This window comes from Candoia aspera, chromosome 3 (genome assembly GCF_035149785.1).
Source record: "Candoia aspera isolate rCanAsp1 chromosome 3, rCanAsp1.hap2, whole genome shotgun sequence".
NCBI classification, from domain to species: Eukaryota; Metazoa; Chordata; class Lepidosauria; order Squamata; family Boidae; genus Candoia; species Candoia aspera.
Window position 1 is genome coordinate 85,173,457 of NC_086155.1, and position 25,373 is coordinate 85,198,829.

Here is a 25,373-nt window from a genome sequence, read left to right on the forward strand (position 1 = left end):
GGATAGCGCGTTCTCGTAAGTCATCCTGCCCTGCTGAAGGAGCTGCCGCGCTTGTTGGCTTCGGGGCTCACCAGAGCGCTCGCTAGTGCGGCAGGAAAGAGGGAGTCTCCAAGGACAGCGCTGTCCATTCGCCCCGGTGCTGAACTGTGCGCGACCATTTTGGTAGGTGCTCTCCAACAGGAGGGCCATGCCTGGTCGTCGCTGCACTGAAACGGGAAACCAGGCACGGCTGGGTATGCAAGTTTGGAAAAGGCGCCTGACGAGCACGGGAGGATAGCGGGAGCTCATCTGGAAACCTGGGGAAGAATTGGCAAAGTTCCTCTGTCCTGAATGTGGGCTTCTGTGAGTGTCTGTGTGTGTGTTCTCTTTTGCACCAGAACGACAATAACCCTATTTGGAAAAGTTTGGGTGTTTCCACTTACCATTTAGCTCCCTCTACACTTTTCTTTTCTTCTTTCTTTTTCTTCCCCAAGAAGGGATCTTCGGGTGGGTTGCTTTCCAAATTTGGGAAAGCGAGAAAACACATGAGTTATGTTCACAAATTAGAGGAGTGTGGACTTCTCTCAAGCTGTTTTTGTGGATGCGAGGCGAAGGGACAGGTCGCATCTATCCTTTTTCCTCCTCTATTTAAGCTCTGGACAGCGTGTCAACCTCCAGTTCTAGACAGCGGAGAAAAGAGGATCTGCATGAACTGGTGAGGTTTTTCTCGTAGCTGACATTTTTGTAAGGCAGGCACAGACTTCTTTCTTCAGGAGGGTGAGAAATGTGGCTGGAAATTGTGAGGGAAAATGAGCAAGTTATTTTCTGTGACATGTGTGTGGTTCTGGATTTGGGTGAGTGTGTTTTAAATATCATTTGGGCAGTGGAAGCGTACATTTTACACCATCTCTTCTTGTTTGGCTCCTTGTAATGAATTGACAGTAAGGCAGAAGCAGGTACAAATGGTAGGGATCTAGCAGGAATTAATGCAAACATGTTGTGTGAATGTCCCTTGCAATCTGATCTACAAGCTGGTCCGTTGCCAAGCTGGTTGGTTAGGCAGAGGCTTTGCAATGACTCTTGCTGGGGGGACGAGGGCAGGACCCACACCCAGTTTCTTAGCAGTGCTTCCTTGTATTTGAGAGCCATCGCGGAATAGAAACAGCCCAAAGTTAGGGTTCGATGGGGCTGATTTTTTGCTCCTTTAGGGGAAATGGAACAATACATTCTCATTTTGGGACCAACCACAATGGCTTTACAAACAAAGGCTTCCACCACGACCACCACTCCGGGACTTGATTGTTTGGCAATGAAGGCACTGCAAGAAAATAAAACTTTTAAAAAAAGCAATCTGGGCGGATCCTTAAGAATATGGAGAATGAGAAAGCGAGAAAAAGAGAGAGAGATTTTGGGGTGGGGTGCTTGGTTAAGGGTTCTCTTTGAAGGCATGCTGGCCAGATGGGGAGTCATGGGGAGTACCTCTCGAGTGTACTATCACTCGTTTGTCAGGCGATTTCAAAAGCGCTGTCTTACGGAGATATCAAGAGCTCTTAGGGACACGTGGGTAAGAAAAAAATGCGCCCTTCCACGCTCAGGCAGGCATGCTTCTCGCTCGGAAGGGCTGTTGCCCGGGGGCTTAGCTTCTGCGAGCAAGGCCTGGAGCAGAGAAGCGGTAGTGCTATTCCTCCCACAGCTCCGTGGGAGCTTTTCAGTAAGTGGCAACAGCTGAGAGTTATTTGTTTTCCTCTGAGCCGGGACCTCTCCAAGAGACTCGCTGAAATTCTCCCAGGCGTGCCTGGTTTCCTTAATCAGATTTTCACTTCTCCGCTTTCTCCCCAGCTCACCTAAGCAAACAAGCTGGGTTACATTTGTGTGTTTAACTGTGCCTCTCTTCTACAGAAATCGCGCTGGCTGCCGCTAACAGCCGCTCAATGTAGCCTGGGGAGAATCTCCAAGAGGGAGCAAACGGGTGGCAAGCAAACCCGCGAGAAGAAGTCGGGAGTTGGCCAGGTATGCTGGAGAAGTGAATGGGTCTGATGCGGTTCGGAGGTATGCAGAGGGCTGCATGAGTGACCGTTATTTGCATGCAGATGCTGTGTTCCTCGTGTTCATTGACGTGTTTTGTGCAAAGATTCAGTCTGCGTGGGTTCCTATTAACCCCGTGCGGTGTGAGTGTGTGCGCGTGAGTGTGAATGAATGACACACCGCTGCTGCGAGCTCGTTCCTCAGCTCCATCCTAGATGTCCTCCGACGGGAGTAGTGGTGCACGCCTGTGGCTTTGGTGGAGACATGCTTGGTGCGGCGCCTATCAATCCGCGCGCGCGTGTCTTGCGTGACTTCAGCTGCCACGGTCCAAGAGCTCGCATGTGCCCGTGGTATGACGAGCGCCCGCGCTTGCCGGGGTCTGAATCTGGTGGCCTGCTTGCGGACTGCGTGCAGCGTTTGCCTGCCTACGCCTTCTGTGCCTCAGCCTCTGCCCCACCGGTCGCTCCCAGGGACTGCCCCGCGCCGATCCTTGACGGCTGCCTCTTCTCCTTTGCCTTGCCAGGCCGTGGGAGCCCAGCAGCCTTGCATGGATTTGAGATCACCGCTCGCCGGCGCTTCTCTGTTGGATTCTCCTCTTCCTCCTTCCTTTCCTACGGGCCACGGGACGTACAGTTGTGGATTTATTGCCGCGGTGCGTGCAGCTCCAGCCGCCTCTTCGCCGCCGCCGCCGCCGCCTCTTCTTCCTCCTCCTCCGCCGCCGCCACCAGCAGCAGCTTTCTGACTCTCTTCGGTGACGGGTATTCTTGGGTGGATAATACGGATTACGTTGTTATTGCTTAAGAATACGCGTAGTCGAGGAGAGTACTCGCGGCAGGCGGGGGCGCAGCGACCGCCCCCCCCATTGGCTCCTTAAACGGCTCTAGTTGCCAAGGTAGCGCACCGTTTTCTCTTCTTTTCTTTTTCTTTTGCTCCTCTTCTTCTCTTTTTGTGGTACCTCGCAACCTCCGGCTGTATAAGATCTCTCCCCCCGCCCGCCCGCCCGCCCGCCCGCCCGCCCGCCACCCCTCAACTGGGGCGGGGTTGTCTCATTGCAGCTTCCCACTCCAAGACTGCGGAGAAGGGAGGGGGGAATGCCTGCGAAGTTCTGCCGCCTGCATTTGCCTCGCCTGCTCGCTTAATGCGGATTACATCGAACCCCAGATCAATGGGTACGATCAGAGCGGAATGCTTCCACGGTTTGCCAAGGGGGAAGTCTAATCTGCGTTAAGCGACGGAGCGGGTAGAAGCTGGGGGCCACAGCAATTTGTCTGAGTAAACGGAAGGCAGAGTGAAAGGTGGCGATCTGACTATGTAAACCGAAGGTGGAAATTGGAGTAGATCTCAGCGAGGATAGTGGGCTGAGTGTCCCACTGTAATCATTAGGTTACCTGCATCCTAGTCACCAGCCCCCACTTACTATGATTGTTCTTGCTCTATCTCTGCATTTTGCTTTGGGCTAAGACTTGGGGAAAAGGCGGTGTGTTGGCTGACAGCAAGGCATAACTTGAGCACTGGGCGACCCTCTCCAGATTTTGGCATCCCTTGTCACCTGCTTGTCTATATTTGGTTTAGCCCTGGTGCTTGGGGGCTTCTCCCTGCTTCCCTTCAAAGGAGCTGGAGATCTGACCAGCTGTTCCCATACATTTCCATTGGGTTTGAGTAATGGGACCCTAAATACGTTTACTTGGGATCAAGCCCAATCGGCCTGAAAGGAAGCCTTATGCCTGTCCTGTGTGTGTCTGCCGAGAAATAAAGCCAGGTATATTCAACAGGCCTTTTTCAGAAGCCGGGCTGCTATTCCAAGCACATTTCTTGGGAAGCAAATCCTGTTGAGTTGGGTGTCCCGGGAAGAACTGGGGCTGCGGTTGCGCTGGAAGCAGGCCCGTAGCTTAGCCACAGGCAACCAGCTCTCTTGAGTGAAGGACCGGCAGTCGCTCTTTGGCGTGGCGGTTTACGTATCAGCTTCATTCTCTGAGTGGGGAGGAGAGGAGTCATTTGCATCTTTCGCCGTTCTGTGACACTTTTAACTTGCAAGTTGAGACTGCAACTTGGTGGAAGCCTCTTCGCAGCGCTGCTGCTGCTGCTGCTTTGATTGCTCCCAGAAAATGCCCGCGTGAGAGGAAGACCCAAAGCCGCGTGTGATTGGGGCAAAGGCTCTCGGGCTCCCTCCTCCCCGCGTTCTGAGTGCAGGGCGTGTGCAGCGAGGCACGGTTGGAAGCCGCTCCCCCCCGTTTGTAAGGGGCTTGCAGGGAAGAGTAAGATAGTGGGGAGAGGTTTATTCCAAACTGAAGTAGCAAAGGAAGGAGTTTCCATTCATGTCCAGCCTTTCCTTGGCAAAAGAAAAAGCAGTCGCCTAAGACAGGTCCCGCAAGGCACGCCTGCCGCCAATAACCATTCTTAAATCGCAAGGCCGAATAAACTCCAGTTGCGTATCCGTTATACCCAAGAGGAGCGCAGCCTTCAGCGGGAGGAAGAAAGATAGGGGAGGAGAAATACAGGAGGGGGGAAAGAAAGATTACAGAAAGAATGCACGAAAGTTGGAAGAATCTTCCGCCGTTTCCCTTCCAATGACAAAGCTTTTGACTAGCCTTGAAGGAGGTCTTTCCCATGGATTAAAATCTAGGCCCGGGCATCTCCGGCTCCCTCGCTCTCGTTTTCCGCCTGTTCGAATTGCACGTGTGCCTGACGAGCCTGCCTCCCCCACCCCCCACCCCCGCCTCAGACTCCTTCGCTGACTTTTTCTAAGAAGAGAGAGAAAGAGAATGGTCGACTGCTCTCCCAAACTGTCACGCCAATTTCGTGCTCTTTTCCAGTTCAAAGGAGAGCCCTCTCCCTTCTCTTGGTCTACGCGAACCCAAATTCGCAATTTATAGACTATACACCCGTGTTTGCGCACGCTTTCAAAAGGTGCGTGCCTCTCCTCTGCCCTTGCGATTCCGAGGTGCAGCCTTGGCAAGTCAGCCCCTGGCCGGCAAAACAAGGCAGACCACGTCGTTTAGGGAGCCTTGGGACTGCCACTGCGATCTTACAGGCACGCACCTGCCGCACGTCAGTTCCGCCGAGGGGTTCGGAGAACTGCGTGGGCCTGCTGGGAAGTTAAGTCGAGGCCTAAAGTTTCGCGGTGCGCAGCACCTTCTTTAGCGGGACGCTTCAGCGAATGGAGCACGTTTGCTTCCTGAATACAGGGAGAAGAAAAGGTTTGAACACCCACGGGCAAGCCACAACTGACTATCCCAATAACAGTATTTAACCAAATGTGGCTTACAGGTCAAGGGACAGATATGAAGTAGGCAAAACTGATCATGAACCAAACAAAAGGCATTTCTCTAAAGGTCTGATTTATGTCAATCTGACCCTTGTGGACATAGAAGAGAGAGCTGCCGTTTTTACCCAGCACTAACCTCCTTTGCTGGTGAAATGGTAGGTGAAATATGGTGGGCTCATTGATCTTTGTCCAGTGGAGCCCAGCTCCTATAATCTAAGCCAGCCCTACTGATCACTAGGAGCAGGTTAAGCTTAATAAAACAGTCCTCACCCCCACCCCCTGGGTTGTTTAATTTCCCCTGAGAAGTTGTAGCGCCCAAGGAAGAAACTTGAACGCTTGGAGTTCATCATCTGCTGTGATAACAGAAGGGTTTGCTTTGTTTTAGGAATCCTTCCTGCCCATCCCATTCGTATCTGTGTATTTCCTATCCTCAGAATCAGATTCAATTAAGTGCCCTAAGAACACAAGAAAGGACTCAGAAGCAAGTCAGAATTAATCCAGAAAATTCTTAGAGAAATGTCAGGGATGATTCAAATGAAAACCCAAAGTGGGCATTTGACTGCTCCAATTTATAGAGCTGGGAAGGTGGAAGGTTGTAGTAATGAGTGGCTGGGGATCAGTAGGCCTCCAAACCAGCCTGGCAGTCTTCCTATGGCTAAAGGACGCTGCCTCCCCGTCTTTGTTATGGGTGAGGTGGGGCTTTTCTTAATTCTTGTGAACTCATTCAAATCCTCCTTCCCACCTGTGATTTTATTTTTAATTGAAGGATAACATGCTTTTGAACCTGCAAGTCCATAGAGTTGTAACGTACTCAAATATGCAATTGAAAATCCAGTAAAGGAGCTAAAATTGTCCACCCTCTGAATCATTTAAAGTTGGCTACCTAGGCTGAGTGGGTTAGTCCCACCCTCAAGAAAAGAAATGGCCTCCTTTTAGCAACAATACTTTGGGTGGCTTTAGAACAGCCATCCACTTCTTTCTTTTGTCAGCCGAGAAACCCACAATGTGAGGAGCAGAGAGGGAAATAATTAATAATATGATCACAGGGCTCTGTTAGTATGGAAGTCATCCAGATTTTTTCTTTCTTTCTTTCTTTTACTGTTTTTAAATAGCTGTCCTAAAGAAGTTCTTGAGTGGTTTACAAACAAATACGAGATGCCAGCATACCTCAGATTAACAGATGGTGCTGAACATCAGGAGAATGCTATTGCCATTGTATCTTCTTTGTAACATTTTTCAGTGGCATCTGGATTTCTGCAGTGGAGAAAGAATGCTGGACACAATGGACTTTGAGCAGTTCATGTATTTATGGTTGATTTAAAATATTTATAGCTTACCTTAGTTGCAGAGATCCATCAGGAGACTAACAAATATAAAAAAGATAAAATCATGCTCAGATTGTGAAATGCTAACAGAGAAATAAAAAATATATATTTTTATTTATGTAACACTACTACTCATGATGTGTCTATGTGCATGACACTGGTAAAGAAAAATCAGATTCTTAAATGCAAGATGCTTCCCTTCTGGGGTCATTTGCCCACTAGTGGCTTATTGTGTCTTCAGTAGTTATCCAACCATCGTTCTGCCAAAGTAACAGTAATGAGAACAGGCTTTATATCATTTCAGTGATGCCTGCAGAAAGCTATGAATACACTATAAGTTGCTACTAGGGAAACGGCTAAATCTTGACAACAGAAAAAGATTAAAAATAGCAAGGGATAAACATAAGCAAATTCCATTAGATATACTGAGGGTTGGTTACAGTTAGAATGCTGTTCATTCAAGGCATGATAAACATACCTACAAAAGCCATGTAAGAAATAGCAGGAGGTTCTGCTCTGTTAAGTTGCAGCCACAAGTATTTATATTCTCTTAGCTTAAAAACTGGATGAGCTTCTGCTCCCAGCCATGTGTAAATATTCTAATTATTTTTCCCTTGGAATTCTAGCCAGAATAAAGGCCAGTAGAACATATAGGCTGGATTCTCACCATGTGTTAGATTAACCTTCAGTCGGTAGTTTGTGGTTCAGGATGTTGTAGGAAACTCAGCCACTGCCTTTGCATGTTGTGTGAACCAGACCACCATGTTAAGACATAAGATGGTTTGTTTGGATACAGCATGCTATGTGACACAGCCATACTGTAAGGAAGGAGGGCAGAGACATGGACCACACCCTTGCCTCTCAGTTGAACTGTAAATAGAGGAGAGTTGCCATGGACGCTTCTCCCTTCTCCCTGTCACTAGCTTGGAATTATTATTATTATTCCATTAACAATACAACATATGCCTCATTGTCTAATTTTTACTAACAGATTTGCCTGGATTTTTTTTTAAATATATGGATGTCATTGATACATATTTGTTGTAACACTGAATGGAGGGAATGATGTAGCATTTTAAAATACACAAGGAAGAAGAAAGTCAGTGGTGGCATAAGAGAAGTAACCCAGTAGTGGCAGCCTACATAGAGGGACTAGGTTAAATAAATTAGCTTCTTTTCTTTTCTTCAGATCCAGATATCTGGATCTGAATAATTACCTGGATTGCATTTCATAATTTCAAAGAGATCCTTTAGCTCTGTTCCCTTTCATTGTTGCCCAGATTTATGTAGTCAGTTCAAAGCCTTCTCTTCTCTAAAATATCTTTGAAAAGAGTAATGATGATCTTGAAAAAGAGTCACCCCCTCTCTTTTTTCTTGCCCATCAGAAAGTGTGAACTAGCAAAGCAGACATCTTTTTATGTTTCTGAAGAGAAACATCTCTTTCTGTTTTGTATTCCATTATGACTGCAATATGGTTTCCTTTTTCCTTTTCTGTGATCTTAGTGTTCCTTCTTCAATAACTTTAATAAAAGAATATATATATATATATATATATATATATATATATATATATATAGCATTTTAAGAATGTCATATTCTTAATGTTGCCAATTTTAATCCAAACCAGTATTATCCCATGCAATATTATACATATCTAGCCAGTTACCAAAGTAAGCCTTGTGAAGTGCAATGGGACTTACATGTAGGACTACACTCTAAGCCATTCAGTCAACAGTAGTACTCTAGACCTGCACAACAAATGCAAAATTGAAGGAATACTGAGGCAGCTTTGAAAGATCTAAATCAAATTTCCATGTGATCAAATCTGTGGCATGCATCAGAAATCTCTGATTAGAATTCCTTGCTTTATTATGTAGTTGTCAGTCTTGTGGTTTTATGGATTGTTTGGGCTATTGGTGTCTTAAGTTAGGTTGGACATCGCTTCCAACCTGCATTTTTTGGCTGTGGTTTCCTTGTTTAGTTTGGTTCTCAATTGGAATTTTGAAAACTGCTTCAGTACCATAATGATAGGGTCTGATGCATTTTTAATGTCTCTGAACACTTTATCATTGTCCAAATTAGCAGTTTGATGACCATAGGTTTCTCTTTTCCTCTTCTGGAGTATTGCTTTATATGAGCAGACATAAATGGCCTGCTCAGAAATGTAAAGTGTTGAGAACTGCTTCATGTTGCAAAGATAGCTACATGTATTTTTGCAGTGGTGTTGCATAACAACTGTCCTTAGCATTGTCTAGTCTCTCCTGGGATCTGACATCTAAATATAGTTTTAAACTTGGAGAATCCTAAAACTGCCAGGAATCCAGAAGTTCCTTGTGCAGATTATTTCTGTATACAATATTTGTGACTTTACAAAAGACATTATGGGATTACATGTTTCTACCCAACAACCCTGTGAGGAAGATTGGAAAGACACAAAAAGTTGCTTGCTGATAGGCAAGTGAGGATCTGAACTGCTTTGATCTCCGAGTTTGAGACCAGTTTGATATTTATCCATTTCCAAGTTCCAAATCAGAGAGTGATTAGTGATGTGCTTCTTATTGGAGTAGATAGTAAGAATCCAGTGAAAGAGTACAATAAAACAATGTTACTTTAAATGCAAGCAATCTAATGATTGAAATTAAAATTTAATTTATTGTGGAACAACAACAAAATGAAATCTGCTATTGGTACATTATAGATGCACTATCCTTCACTGGGATTAAGTAGAACAAGTTTTACTTTGTTTTTGCTTAAGGCTTTTTTTTTATCCGTTCAATCATGTCCAATTCTTGGAGACTGCCTGGACTGGTCCCTGCATTTTTCTTGGCAAGGTTTTTCAGAAGTGGTTTGCTCTTACCTGCTTCCTAGGGCTGAGAGGGAGGGACTGGCCCAAGGTCACCCAGCTGGCTTTGTGACTCAGGCGGGACTAGAACTCCTGGTCTCCCAGTTTCTAACCCCGTGCCTTAACCATTACACCAAACTGGTTCTCACTTAAGGCTTAGAGGTACACTTTGCTGTCATTGTATTCCTTGTTAGATTTATATCCTGCTTTTCTCAAGTAGTTCAAGGTGTCATTGATAGCGCTCAGTCCTCCTTTTCCCAAATTGATAACATTGTGGGAAAGGTTGGACTAAGAGTGATCCAAAGTCACCCAATGAGCTTCCATCAGTGAGGGTAGACTTGAACCTGGGTTCCCCCACTCCTAGTCCAACATCTTAACCACTATGCCTTGCTTTTTAAGTGAAATGAAAGACAAACATTAAAAAAAGGAGTCTGGAATATCTTCATGGCTCCAATTGTTATGGATGTTGTGTGAACCTAGCCATTTCATCTCCCTACCTGCATCCATCTATAGAAAGTAACCTGTTATTATCCCAACTAATATATTACGGACCACAGATTTTTAAAGAAACCTATATAGCTGTCACAAAATACAGTAAAATTCCTTGTCCTACTAAGAACACCATGCTAGTCTAAACAGGCACAAATTCTTTTCTAGAGTAGGGAAATATATTGATGATCCAATTGCCTAAAGCAATTTATATTCTCAACCTCCTAATAATTGTTATTTCTACCCCACCCCCACCCCTGCTTCTTTCAAAAGGAACAAGGTAATATACTGTAAGTGGAATATCTATCTAGAGTATCATACTATATCTGCTCAAAGGTTAGGGTGTGGCTGATCCATTTGTTTCATGTGTATGTGAGAATTTGAATCTAGATCTCTTGAGTTCATTTCATCTGCTCATGAAATTCCCCAGAAGAAAATGCTCATGAGTCAGGAAAACCATTTTAGATCATTTATTGAATAGGAATAATTAGAAGACAAGGTTATGACTCATCTCATAAAATATGTGATTCATGATTCTGGGTTCAATTTTGTAATTGTTCAAGGTGGAGAGGAAAAAAAAAAGGATGGGTTTTGGTGGTGGTGTTTCCAAATAAAAATAATGTAGATCTGTTCATCTTATGGAAAAATAAAATGGAAGTGGCCCCATTCCCTTCTTCTGAGTCCTTTAAAGGACACAATTTCCATCTAAGCATCTCTAAATTAAGACGTTGCATTTTTAATGTGGCAAATTATTTTATAATTATCATTTTATTAATAGGAAGACTTCTAAAGTTTTAAAATATTAATTAAATAAAGAATAAAAATCCCAATTTCCCCCCGCCAAAGAATACAGGCATTGCTCTAAAATTGAAGAGTAATTTTTAAAAGAACTGTGTTTATGGCTCATGTCTTCTCCTTCAAAATACTGTTTATTTGGATGCTTTGATCAGCATATCTGTAGTTAGGTTTTAATCCTATCCATGCTGAATTGGGTGGGTACCCTAGTGCGGCTTTACTCTGAATAAAAATGCATTGCTCTATATCTCACTTTTGGCAAAATAAGCAGCCTTTTATGATATATACATATCAATTAAAAGGATGTATGCAACCCTTTCTATTACACATGAGTTGTTCCATTTATGATGCACATTTTTTAAGATTACTCCTGCCTATGCAGAACTGTAGTCTTTTTTCTCTAATACGTATAAACAAGGTATAAATGCTAGTGGTTTATTTACTCATAAGATCTTGCCAGTGCTTAGGAGCTTTTTCTTAATAGAGTACTGGGTGTGCCCCTCTAAATACAATATATGATTCTTTCTTCAAGGCTAAGCATTCCTATTAATCTTTGAATTCAGTCTCGGCAATTCTGCTTAGAGTGCATATTTGTATATTAAAACATGTGGGAAATACTTCCATAAGGCAATGTGTTTCTGTATAGAAAGAAGATCTTGTCATAATAAAAAAGAGCAGCATCTATTGTTAAATACTGGCAGAATCTGTCCTTTTGTAATTTTACAGTTGAATTGCATTTCAGCAAAACCTAAACACGCTGTTTTATGATAAATTAGCCCTATGGACTTGCCAAGAAAACTGCATGGACTTGTTCCTCCAGTCACAAGACTTAGGGTTGACTCCATGGATCATAACGCTACCAGCACCATCAACAACAAAGCAATGTCTGGCTAAACTGGGCAATTGGTTTATCCCTAAGAACGTGTTGCTCCCACCTTTTTCAGTTTCAGTATGGTTTTTAAATCTCAATTTAGGCACTGTTCTCTCTGGCCTCCGCAAAGGCTGCAAGATCAGACCATAATCCGTAGTCAATAGGCTCTCTCATTCCAAGTGTAAATTTGTCATAAACACCAGCAGGTATATGCAGCTCAGTGATATAGCTTGGCGCAAAGGCAGTATTTTCCTTGGGGGGCAATCCAATAGCCCTTCCAATTGATTGCAAAAGGGAGATATTTAGCTTGAACCAAATGCTCACATTCCGATTTTGTATAGAAGCCCATTTCTGTAATAAACCGTTCCAGATACTGACAAGGAGTCAATAATTTTTCTTTGGAGGTGGGGGTGGAAGGAGAAGGGACAGCCATTATCTCCTTCCATGCCTACATTGTTTATTACATGGCAGAGAAACAAAAACAGAGTGGCCTATATGTCAAATGCCCATAAAACTCACACTTGCGTTTTTAACTGCTAGCATCTGATACCTAATCATAACGTTTTGACTGCAATTCTAAGCACATTTCCCTGAGAATAAATCCTATTAAATTCTTGCTCTAAATTTATCCTTGCTCTGTTTTAGGGTAAGTGTGCAAAGGATTGGGTTGCACTTTGTAAAATCAAGGGCAGGTGTGCTCTTTTCTTCTAATTCATTGTGAAATGTTGTTCTTTTTCAAGGGAACATTTAGTCTGTTACAGCCAATCTCACCTTAATATATTCAATAGGACTGAAAGATATACTGTGAAGGCAGAAATATCATGAAGGCTGAATAGTATTTATTTTCTAATGTAACTATCAGTCTCTAATTCTATCAAAAATGAACTCGGATAAGAATTGTTCAAAGGAAACTTGAAGAGTTAGAAGTGGATGCATAGCATTCCAAACAGCAAAGTGTTAGAATGATTAGGAATTGTTATTAAGGGCAGGGATATATTTGATACTTAAGAAATATTACCTCTATTACCTACATATTTATAATCTAATACTTCTGTCTGTTTTCTGTGTGTTTCTTCATAAGAACCCATTAATATGGTCAAATTTCTGATTATTTTGGTGTCACCTTGGGCCATTCTAATAAATGAGCAATCTTTTCACATATTTAAGGTATGTGTACGCATAGAATTTAAATGTAAAGGATGAAGGCGACCAATACTACCAATGTAGGTAGTATGTTTTAGAATGTCTTTCATCCAATTATTAGAGAGCCAACATGAGCTGCATCTTTCAACAGTAAATCTAAAATTGCTTCTTGTGTATTCTATGAAATGGCTTTGTCATTAGGCGATGTTTAAAGTTGATCACCCATATTGATGCAGTAGAAGACTTGATTGAGTAGAGGACAATGTAATAGTGGAGGTGGTCACTGAGGGTGGACTTACTTCAAAAAAGGCTAAGGGAAAAGTGTAGGAGGGATTTGAGCAACTTAATCTGTGTACGTTAGACAAAAGTGAGGCTGCATGGTTTCTTCTTGAGTGTATCTGTGTATTACACCAAAGTCTCAGTCGCGGAAGAATTCCAATCATTACTGGTGCTGTAGGGTCCTCTGTTGCCACTGTGTTTTAAATAATTATTATAAGGGGAAAAATAAAGTATATCTTTAAGATTTTGTAGATTTTTCTTAATCATCCCTTTAGAAAGTATATTAGGGATTCCACTTAAAATCTTGCAGATGGATGCCATATGTCGAAGATTAGCCTGAAAAAGAAAATATCATACTTCAGTCTGTTTTATCTCAAGCCTCATTTGAAATAAAACTTAAGTAAATTTTCTGGGAAGCAACTTTCAGTTTCAGCTAAAAATTGCAGTTATGATTATGATATTTGTATATGGATGCTAAACATGTTACATTAGATAGGTCCTCTGTAATGGAACGTCCAAACAATTCTGTTGGCATCAGGCAACTGAAAACTACTTCTATTTATAAATTATGAGGCTATAACTGATGTTTGTAATCTAAGAGTTAATATTCAGAAACTGATTTGGCCATCTGAGTCACTGATAACCATGTAGCTTCTTTTGATCACAAGGCAAGTTTTAAGAATCTTCTAGAGACTGCTAATGGAATGCTTGGAAAACAACATGAGTCAGGAAACAAGATGTCATTATGGCTTTTGAATAATTGTAGCAAGAATCTCTAGTGCCATCTAGTGTCTGCCTTATATAATGACAATATCCATGCCTCTCCCCTCTCTGTTAAAGCACTATAGAGGAACATTTGGTAGTTGAGGTATTCTGTTGTTCATTTCTAAACCTTGAAGTCTTCTGACTGACTTGTCTGGAAAAGTGATGATCAGTTTTAACTGTTGTTAATTTTGTAAATCAGGGTCTCCATAGGCTAACAGGTTTTTCAGTTCTAGCTTGGTTTTTGATGATATCTTCTCAGGTATAGATTTGTCAATTGGTATTAAGCATTCTATGTTTGGTCCCACTGAATATATTCTGGATGGTCCTTTTGCTTTCATTTTACTGTAAGGAGAGCATGCTATGCCTTTTCTCTATCAACTTTGGGGCTAAATATAATTTTAACCCTTCTTAGTTTGATAATCCGATCATGAAGTACAGTTTTTCCAGTACATAAAACTTTGGGATGAAAATCTTCTATAGTGCTAGAAGGGTACTCAGAATTGTCTTCCAAGTAGTTGTGGTTCCCCCCCCCCCCACTTGGGTTGTATCAAGAAACTATCAATGATGTTGATTTGTAAATTAAAAAGCAAACTGTGGGTCATTTTGTCTCAAGATATTCTTGAGTGTAGTTTAGTAATAATGTGACAACATTTGTATAATGCCTAGAACAATTTCTCTACCGTAAATGGTATTACATATTTATCTGGAATGTCAAAACAAACTAAGGGATTCAGCTGTGTAGTAACATGGCAGCAGATGATATCAGGAAACAGTAATAGCTCAGTGCATTTGGAATAGTGGTCACAAAACCCAAAGTGACATTTTGTAAGATTGCACTACCACAGCTTGATGGTCTGTGCTGGCTGGGAATGATGGGAGTTGATGTCCAATATTTATAAAGGATAATAGACTGGTGGGAGGCTAACTTTCTCACACACACACACACACACACACACACATATATATTTGTAGATAAGGTCTAGGATGACTTTCCTAATAGATTGTGCTAAAATAATATGAATCTCTTTGTTATTAAACCTTCCACTCATATATCTGTCAGTACCCTAAAATCGCATCTGCAGCATTGCTAAGATCTTTAGGCCAACTTGATCCTAATTAGTGTATAAATTTGTGAAGTTCTGGATTTCCACAAATAGCAATTTGGATCTTATAAAGTATGCCCAATCTTTTGAGTATCCACAGTTTCTTTAATTGTGAGTATTCATATCAGATTGTCTCCTGTTTCCTACAGTTTATTCGACTGTCTTATTAAAAGCCACTGGCAGTGACATAATGCTTGTTCTGAATCTTCTGTTAAGGTAACCTAGATATTATGAGCTTCTCTAAGCCTGAGAAAGAGAATTTGCAAAATATTACGAGAGCAGATTATCTGCACATTTTCCCTTTATCATGAAAATGGCTAGTCACTTCCCCAGTGCATCAATAGGCAGTTTCCAGATGATCAAAAAAATTCTGCTTTAATTAACTTAGAGATAAATTGGGTTCTGAAGTAACCCTGTCCAGTTGCTAATATTTCTGTAACCTAACTCCCTTTGTCCCTTCCCTTAATCTGGTTAACAAAGACTCTGTGAGAAGCTTGCTTTTTCGTTGTAAGTGGTTGCTAGGGGTTCAACACAAGGATTTGTGGTCCATGAGAAGCTTCAATGGAGGTAAATCACATAGGTATCTATCTATAAAAGAGATTACATGTCTAGATGCCAGCTACTTTTTAATCTATATTTCCATTTTTCTTTCCCAAAGGGTAACTTACTATGATAGGTCATGTAAATCTTTTATGGGCACCCATGATATATGAAGAGAGAGATACAGTTTTGGCATAATTCTACCTTTCGATAATTGCTTGCATTGGTATTAAGCCCTGTGGCTTTGACATCACAAAAATATAAAGCCGGTCTTTGGAGTTCATATTCTTTGTCAGTGTGAAATGAGGCTCTTTGGAAAGCATTATAAATATTCACTTAGTTCACCATTCCGAATAGTGTTGGTTACTGCTTTCAGCTTTCTGATGGCATTTACTTTCATTAGGCAATATTTTGTCCCATGTTCTCTGATTATACACTTCCCTTTGTCTAGCTTGAGTCTGGATTCAGGCTTCCTATTTTAGACAGTGAAGAGCATTTTATCATAAGCTGCCATTGATATGCCAAGGATGTGGTTCTTCAGTGAAGACAATAATTCCTTTTAATCTTCTGAGGAGTTCCATAGTTTTCTTTTGAAAACTCTTTGGAACATTAATGACAATGCAGAAAACAAAATGGTCCAAGAGGTGCAATAAATATAGTTAATGTAGCAGTATGGCCAGTCTAAAGGATTTAATAGAAGGCTTTCAATACTTTTTTTTTAACTCTTGCTGTTTCATGTGAAGATCTTTCAGGGTAAGAAATACATATGCTCTCAAACTACTGCTTCATTAAGCTTCTAAAAATCTGTTGAGAGTCAGACTCCATCCCAGCTGTATTTTTCTTGATGATTGAATCTTCACAATGATTGGTAGAAACCATGGGAAAACCTGGTGATTTTCTTAATTAGGCTATGCTCCTTCATTTTTTTTTCCTGGCACCATTTTTACCTTGTGGAATAAGGACACTTTTTCTGTTGCTCGTTGTTTCCAATCACCCATTCTGTCAGCTCTACAACAGATTATCCAGGTTATTAGATATTGCATACACAGCAAATATCCCTGTGTTGGCTGATTAGTATCCAAGATGATATGATATCCTCTGAGCTATATCAAATAGTTTCTACATTATTGAACTGGGTGGGGGATTTTTTGTGTCTCTCTCTGTGTGTGTACCTTTTCTCAGGAATAGCAAAGATCAACATCTGATTTTATTTTGAAGTTAATGTTCCGCAAAATGTCCCCACCCCCAAGAATGATAAGTGTCTCCACACATTACGGAGCCTCAAAAATTGGATGCCCATTTCTTTCATCATCTAAGACATGCTAGTAAAATGTCCCATGACTGAACATTTCCTGCTCTTATAGCTGCACATCCGCCTGGAAAGTTAGGAACTTTTCCTCAGAAATGATTATTTTTACTTTTGCTGCAAAATGCTTTTATAACAGCTGATCTTCATTTTCTGGGGTTTATTTTTTGCTGCTTTTGCAGAGACATGAGGAGTGAATTCGCTCTTTGTTTCAAAATGGCAATTCCAGCACAGTTTTAGTGTTTTGTAATGTAGCTGTAGAGATTATCTCTTCCAAATCACTTCTAGGTTGCCTTTGCTCCCCAGTCTGAACTTTGATTTCATGAAAACCATTTGCTGCAGTCTTTCAAAAAGCCTTTGCCTAGAATTCTAAGTAGCAATCTATCTCTGAGAGGTAGATGCCCTGGTGTCCTCTAGATATTTTGAACTGCAACACCCACAGTCCTTTGGCATTTTTCATGTTGGGAAGAACTGATGGGAGTGAAAACCCAAAACATCTGGAGGGTACCAGGCTGGCTACAGCTATTCTAAGCTATTAAAATCAATAAATTCACAATATACAGACTGTTCATTCAAGGCCCTAACAAATGACTTGTGAGTTTCTTTGACATATTCTCCATTTATAGTGGGGCATAAAATGAGTGTTACACTTGGCCAGTCTAATATTTGTGCTTATAGTCTCCCTGATCAAAGATGAAAGATTGATAAAAAAATTGTTTTGGGTGCAGGGAATTGTGATATATTCTTTCTTGTGTTAGGAGTTTATGAGTTGAAATTTGATACCTGCTGCCATGCCATGCCAGGTTTAGAGAATAGACTACTCAAGGGACAAGCAACACTTTTAGTTCAGCAGTAACAAGAAAGGTCTGAATTGTTCCAAAGAAGATGAAGTCAATTGCCATCTGCTGACTAAACTATATTATAATCTGTATTACAATCCTATCCACACAATTGTTATGTCCAAATTAGCATACCTAATTTTCCTTGCAATTGGGAACAGATTCTAAAAATAATCTATGGCCTCCCGTCAAATATTAGGCTACCTTTACCAGCATTACTGACCATTGGCCATGCTGATTGGAGATGCTTGGAGTTGGCAACCAGCAGTATCTGGATTGGCCATGAGGGCTAGGACTGATGAGAGAGGTGGTGGAGCCAATTAAGAGAATGAGGGACTATTGTACTTCTGATAGTAAAAGGAAACATCAGAAAGAAATATATATTGGAATAGGAAATCAGATTAAGAGAGGAAAGGACATGACATGTGAGAGCTGAGCAAGGAAACTGCTTTGAGGATCAAGGATTGGGTTATTAGGAAACCAATCAGAAGAAATTATATGGATGTGTATGGAAGCACACATACTGTATTTGTACACATTATTTTTAAAGCATCCTTTATTAAGCAAATTCATTCTGCTTTTTGTATTCTGAGTACACAAAAGTATAAGTTGGTAGCCTATGGAAGGGGGACAGGAAGTGAGCTAGAAAAAGGAACAGAGGAAGGGCAATGTAGAGTAAGCCAGTGACTCTATTGACTGTTCACACTCAGTGAAACTATGATTCCTGCCTCATGTTCTAATATACCTAAAATGAAATTTTTAATCTGTGACTTAATCATACATTTTGCTGCTACACCTATGATGCTTCTTTTCCTCAAGAGAATTGGCTTAGGATGGGAATGGGAAATGTAGGATGGGAAGTTAAAATTCAAAGGAGAGTAATGCTGTTAACTCACAATATGTGGGTATAATCTAACAGATAACCCCCCCCCCCCCGGTACTACCCTATCCCACCCATAGTTTGAAAACGTAGTTAGAATAAGGCTAGTTGTAACATTCAGAAATGTATGACAGAGAATAATCCTATACAGGATTACTGTGGTGGATTTGGGCAGTTCTGCTGGTTCTCAGGAAGGAGGGAGAACATTCCAAGGAGGATGAGATAAGAGGAGACACAGTCCAGGAGGCAATGGTGGGAAAACCAAGAAGTTCAGAATAGCCCCTCTCTAGAGCTCTCCCAGGTCATTTCCCCTTAGGTTAGGTAGAGTAGCTGTAGTCTGGCAAGATTCTGTCTATACGGTGTGAGCAAATAAAGAACTGAAGTTTGGCTGGACTGATTCTTCATTGTTCTTGGGCTGGGCCTGACAATTAGAGACCAAATTCTGGAGAGTCAGAGATCTGATTCTAATTCTTTAATATTTCTATCCTGTAGAGTAACTTCTCATGAGCTCGGAATGATTCCATGCCATTTCTGGCATTTGTGTTCTGAAAGAGAATAAAACAGACAGACAGTAAACCCATATTGGACATAGATAGATAGATAGATAGATAGATAGATAGATAGATAGATAGATAGATAGATAGATAGATAGTTTTGTAGTAAACTCATTTGAGGCCTCCCGTAAAAATCGATTTCCGCTTTTGACTTCTCATTTCCCCTTCAGAGCTAATTGCCAGCAAATCTTTATTTTCCCCATATTAATTTATGGCTACATATTTCTCTATACCTAAAGAAAGAATGCAGTGTACATTCCAGAATAGTTGATTTTGACATATGTATTGAAATACCAAAGATTAATTTCCTTTTATTTTTTTTTAAAGATGCTGACTCATGATCTTGGTGGATAATTTTATAGCTGTCCTTTTACTAAGATAGGAAAAGAGAAAAAAAAAGCACAGGCTTTTTGTTTACCTGAAGATCCAATCAGCCCTAGAGAAGTCAGTTAAAAAAAAGTAATTAAAATTTGCCCTTTGAAAGATGACTGGAAGATTCCCGAGCTGTACGTTTGAGGAAAATAATATATAGAACATAATGAAGTTTAAATCCACAGTCTATTCATAAAATCCACAATGCTGTATGAACGTTAGTGGAAAAAGGGGGGGAAATGTCTGGGCTATCTTGCTAGCAGTTGTGTAAACACACACAGAACACATGGAACAACCAATACCAATGACCTTTCTCTCTCCCTCCCCCCCAAGTGTACGGTATTGAATTGTGAAATGGCATATGGAGCAGCTGGCCTAGTGACATGCACAAGCAGAATAAAGGTCCTAGACAGGAGACCTTCACAAGGGATGAATCTGTGTTTCCACAAGTGACAGAAGCTGTGTGTTGGTGAAATGACACTGTCATGGTCCATAGACACCTCTATGTGAGTCTGGTTATTGATTTGAATAGGCAGTCATTACAGACACCCACTGGATATAGCCCGTCAAGAGGAAGCATAGAATTGCCTCATCTGTGAATATTTGCATTAAACACTGAGAAAGAGTGTGACCCATGTCATATTATTATTCCTAGAAAAGAATACCACTTTAAGAATGTATTCTGTTCCTTTCCTGTCAATCGAGGGGGCAGGGGAAGATTCCTTGATGGAAATTTCAAATTTCAGACACGCGTTACTGATGCAGTATTGCATTAAGAAAGAAGAGGGTAGAATAAAAAAGCAAGTTAAATGGCACTGGATAAGCACCGTGCAACTCGGTAATGTTCCACAAATACATCATCTTTTGGAGTCTAAAGTGGTAATACAGACTAATTATATTTTAAAAGGAAATAAATGATCATAGAATTATACTGAGCACAAGTAACAGCAGTATGATCTCCCCAGTTGCTATTTGGAACAAGCAGCCTTTAAATCTAAAATTATACCGTTTAGCACCTGCTGTTTTATTCAGGTGTTGGCCATTTCTTACTGTTTTGTCCATAGCAATGGAAGTAAATGATGGCCCAGAAGTGGGGAGGAGGAAATGCTGCTTATACTTCACACACACTAACACAGAGACACTGTATCGCCTTGATACACGCAAAGATTAGAAGTATTTATTTTCTTTTCATATAATTTGAGAAACTGCCCCAACTATAAAATATCCTTGTCCAATTAGCTGAATGTTCCTCAGTCAAGGTTGCAGTGTGGCTTTCAATGAGTGTAGATTTCCCTCTTCTCTGGTTTTCAAATGCTTGCATTGAAGAAGAAGAAAAAGAAAGAAAAAATATTTTAGCTAGCACTACTGCAACCAGGCTGCACAACTTTACACACCCACTAGGTGGCAGCATAGAGAGTGTTTTTCACCTCTTTGCTTCCATCTCTGATTAGCAGCCATTTGGTAGCTCAGATATGGTACCCTTTCATGGTAACAGACCTAGCTGAGCTTTCTACACTGTTGTCTTTGGGGGGGGGTGAGTGTGTGTGTGTGTGTGTGTATATATATATATATATTCAAAATCCTAAATGGACTGGTTGAGACTGCAGTTGGAAAAAACAGGGGTCACATGTATTTCAACTCTTCCTGTTTAGAAACAAAAACTATTCGTTATCTGTGTTTTTTTCCATTGTACCTTCTCGGCCCTTGCAGTAGGAGAGGGTGGCTAGGCTGTTAATGCTCCCCCAACCCAGTTTTCATGGCTAACGAGCAAGGAGTCCAAATAGGAAAGGTGCACAACTGAACCACAAATGAAGCAGGCCTCCCACACTGTGCGTTTTCATTGGGAGCACTGATTTCTGATCACCATAATTTAATCCTTAGGTGGGAGTTCATCTGCACAGAGACTGAATGTTTTCTCAGTTATGCCGTTTATCCATTTTAAACTCTAGATTTAATGGTCAAGGAGGTGCTGTTAAATGATAATGTATATTATTTCAGAATATTTAAAAAAAAACATGACTCTGCCTTTTGCTGAGTGGAGTCATGCTTTTCTGCCTCAAAGTCCTGTTCTCATGGCCCCGTGTTATTTATTACAGCTACCTGTTTTCATTGATAAAGTTATAAAACATGTACATTTTACGTCGCAAATTTCTCTATTGTTCAAGATTGCTTCAAGGGCTGAGAATATCAGATCTAGAGGTTTGATCTCTGGAATGAATTAGAGATCACTAAGGAATGGCATGTATACCAAGAAGATACAATTCTTGGGGACAGAGTGCAGAACAACATACTCGCTTGCTTGTATTCCTGCCCAAAGCAAGTAATGATATCAGTTAAAATATAGATGATAGGGGAACATACTTATATGAAATACAGTCTAATTTCCACCCCATGCCTATTTTTAAAAATGCATGTATCTGTGAAGGCATATTTTTACTGTGTATTGATTACATGTTGGGCTCCTGATAAATTTGATTTCAATGCCGCATTGGGTCCACATGGCCGTGCTTATTCTAAAGAATAAGGGGTAGTCAGGGAGTTCTTTTTTATTATTTTAATCACTTTATTTATATCAGAGGGAGGAAAGCCACGATCAATCAACATTGATTTTTTAAAATTTTATTCTGAGATAGCTTGATTTACATTTAGAACCTTTGTAAACTGCTTTGCGACACAAGTTAAATATGGACTTAGAAGAATGGGCTCCACCATTCTGCTAATGTATTATGCTTCTCTGATTAATTCTAGCAGATGCTTTCACCAGAAAGTACTGTTTGAAAGAAAACTAAAAGTTTATGCAAAGGAGCAATTGCATTTTGCTGGTCATGTTTCTAACATGTGAGGAATTTAGGCTTTCTGAACATAATGACTGCTGAATTTCAGAGTTGACAAGGCATCTTCATAGCACTGGATGCAATGACTCAAATGGCAGACATTCTAAGCTTGCCAAATGGGAAACAGTTTGAAGGGGCTGGAAATCATCCACTCCTGGTATCTTTTTTATGCAGAACGACCCAGCAGGCTAACCTATGCATATATAATATGCACTGATGTAGAAAAGATATGCTATCCCTAGGTGTATCATATTCTAGGAAATTGCATTTTTGGAAATCAGCTGAAAATACAGGCAATGAAAAGGAAGCACATCACAAGGCAATACATAATATTACTGAAGTGCAAAAAGGGGAGAAGACAGTATATCACACATAGGCTTATGGGACAGCCCAAACTGAAGATGGTTAGTTATTGATAGAGGTTGGATGTGCAATTTGTGAAACAGCATCATAGTCAGAAAAAAAAAATCCATCTGGGATGTGTCAGAAGGTTGTTGTCGGAACACCGCCACAAAAGAGATAAATGGATGCTGATCATGACATAACATCAGTTTTTGTACTGGTTTTTGTACTGGTTTTTATTATAGTCGCTTAAATATTTTGAATCAAGGTTGATCTATGAGCTGGTTCACACATGCAGGAGACAGTACATGATTTCTCAGTGTGCAGTGACTCACAGCTGGATGTATGAACTGGCAACACTGAAACGTGTATCAGGAATCAGATGTATCTCTGCTGGATACACGCAAATAATCTTTGGATGATGTGGGCTTCAAGTGAAATATCTGCATGGATAAGCCAACACAGTCAAATCTGTCTCCAGCTTCCATAAATAATTATAGTCCCTTACTGTCACTGAACTATCTCTCACTGACTGTGGAAAACTGACTGGTCCCTAATCCAGCAGTATTTGTTTCAATAAGCAAGTATTAAACAGTGTCTTCCAACTAATCATGGGATATGTTAGAAACTCTATAGCCAGCCACATTCCATAGTGTTTTTGGTGTACAGGCCCCAGTGTTCAAAATGTCCTGCCCGTTTTACATGTTGTTTTTTTGTTTTGTTTTGCTTTTGCAAGAAAATTAAACAGAACAAAGAAGGGTGCTGTGCAAATTATGAAAGGGCTCTATATAATTTTGTTTGTTTGCTTGTTTGTTGGTTTATGGCTTCTATGCCACTTTAGTTTTCTGACCTTAAGCACCTTACAGCATAACATACAATACATAATACATGTTACAGCAGGTCAAAAATTACCAGATGCATCAGTAACAATAATAAATACCATTGACATAAATTTGACATAGTTGTAATAACAGTATAATCACAGAGCCATAACTAAGCAGCCAGATTCACCTCAAGTCAGATATACCGCTCATTCTTGCCTTAGGCTCTCAGTCTCTAAAGGCATTGTAGAGCAGGGTTTCTCAACCTTGCCAACTTGAGGTTGGGTGGCCTTCAACTCCCTGAATTCCTCAGCCAGCTTGCTAGCTGGAGAATTCTTGGGAGTTGAAGGCCACACATCTTAAAGTTGCCAAGGTTGAGAAACCCTGCTGTAGAGAGTAAGGGAGACAAGTTTGATGGAAATATGCAGGCGCTGTTACCTAGGAAAAAGGGGCTGAAGCTTTTTTTAAGCCTAGAAGAGGGAGAAAACATTCAGAAGTAGCTCTGGCAGCCACCTCCCTAATTCACTGAATTACATATAGGAGGAGGAAGAGGAACAGTACAATGAGACTTGTAAGAATCAGTTATGATAACCAACCTCATTAAAAATAGTTTTAGCCTTCCTGTGGAGTTGATTTCCTAGTGGGGCTGACAGGCACATTAAAAATCCATCTTTTCAAAAGTTTCCTGAATATTAGAATATTAGAAGAGTCCAAATCTGCTATTTGGTGGAATGTGTTCCATGGGAAGAGAGCTGCTGCAGACCTCCAACTCCCCTCTCATCACCCCTTGTGATGGGGGAAACTCTCAGCAAGCACATTCCACCCACATATCTTGGCCAGGCAGATTCTTTAAAAGTTATTCTCAAGAATAAAATAGCATGTTGAACTGCATATGGAAACAAACCAGCAATCAATGCAACTCTTGCAATATTGGGTTTGTATGACTGTGTTATACCAGTTAATACGTAGACCATTCTATTTGGTATTAGTTGCAGTCCTGGATGGTCTTCAAAGGCAGTCCCATGTGTTATATGATGGTTCTCTTCTGGCATAACACAGGTGAGGTGGGCATCAAGATCATTTCCAACCCAGGAACAGGAATCATCTCTATTGTGGCACCAGGAACTGTGTTACTTGATACTGGGGATGTCCATCTCAGGCTGAACATGCTGTGAAGTTGGGAGCAGCAGCAAGATCCTGGAGGACAGAACAATATGTTGAAGACCGCCTGCCCTCTAAGCTAACTATGTAGCTGTCCTCAGGTGCAAAGTATTCCAAAACCATGTCTTGTAGTAAGTTGCAACTCCCACTCTAAGTCAGCATTCTTAGTTAGTTTGGAAGGATGGTGCTGTCTTGCCCTTCACCAGAGATAGGAAAATGTCTTGGACTGGTCCTGTGTCATTTGGCAGGCATGCAGATTTTTTCCCCATTTATACCCATACTTATTTCCCTTTCTAAAACCCTTTTTTCCAAAACTTCAATTTCTAAAACTTACTTTCTTTTTTAATATACTCTTCTCTCCTGGTGTCTAGATCTAGTGAGAATAGCTTATCATCTTTTGAGGAATCATCCCAAATATGAATGGTACATTGATATTAATCCAAGGCTTGGGTATGCAATTCCAACTTTTTTTTTAAAAAAATCAGTTTCTGTTAAGAAAACAGACTGTGTCATTTAGAAATAAAAGGAATGCAGTATTTCTTCATGCAGAAAAATATAAGAATTATTGGATAAATGCCATCTTACTTTGGCAGGTTGACCTTTCCAACACTTTCAGGCAGCAACTTCTGTGGTGGGGCAAAGGGGAGTCGGACTGATGAAAGCAGTATCCATGCTGCAATGCAAGCCCCACTCTCTTATGTATGTGCATTACAACATCCCACACATGCTCCCAGTGGGAATTATTTGAAAAATCTTCAGTAAAATTATACAAAAGCAAAAACCACAGGGCATTGCCTGAGGGGCTACACCATGGTGTTGCTTTGTCATTCTGACAAAATCAGC

At 41.0% G+C, this 25,373-nt stretch overlaps 1 long non-coding RNA gene across 1 annotated transcript in view; it reads left to right on the forward strand.

The window, feature by feature from the left end:
* Positions 1-1,884: 1,884 nt before the first annotated feature.
* LOC134494900 (uncharacterized) overlaps positions 1,885-25,373 on the forward strand; it is an 80,205-nt gene continuing 56,716 nt past the window's right edge. The window contains exon 1 of the long non-coding RNA XR_010067720.1: positions 1,885-1,989. This is a non-coding gene — a long non-coding RNA (uncharacterized LOC134494900). The remainder of the gene's footprint in view (positions 1,990-25,373) is intronic.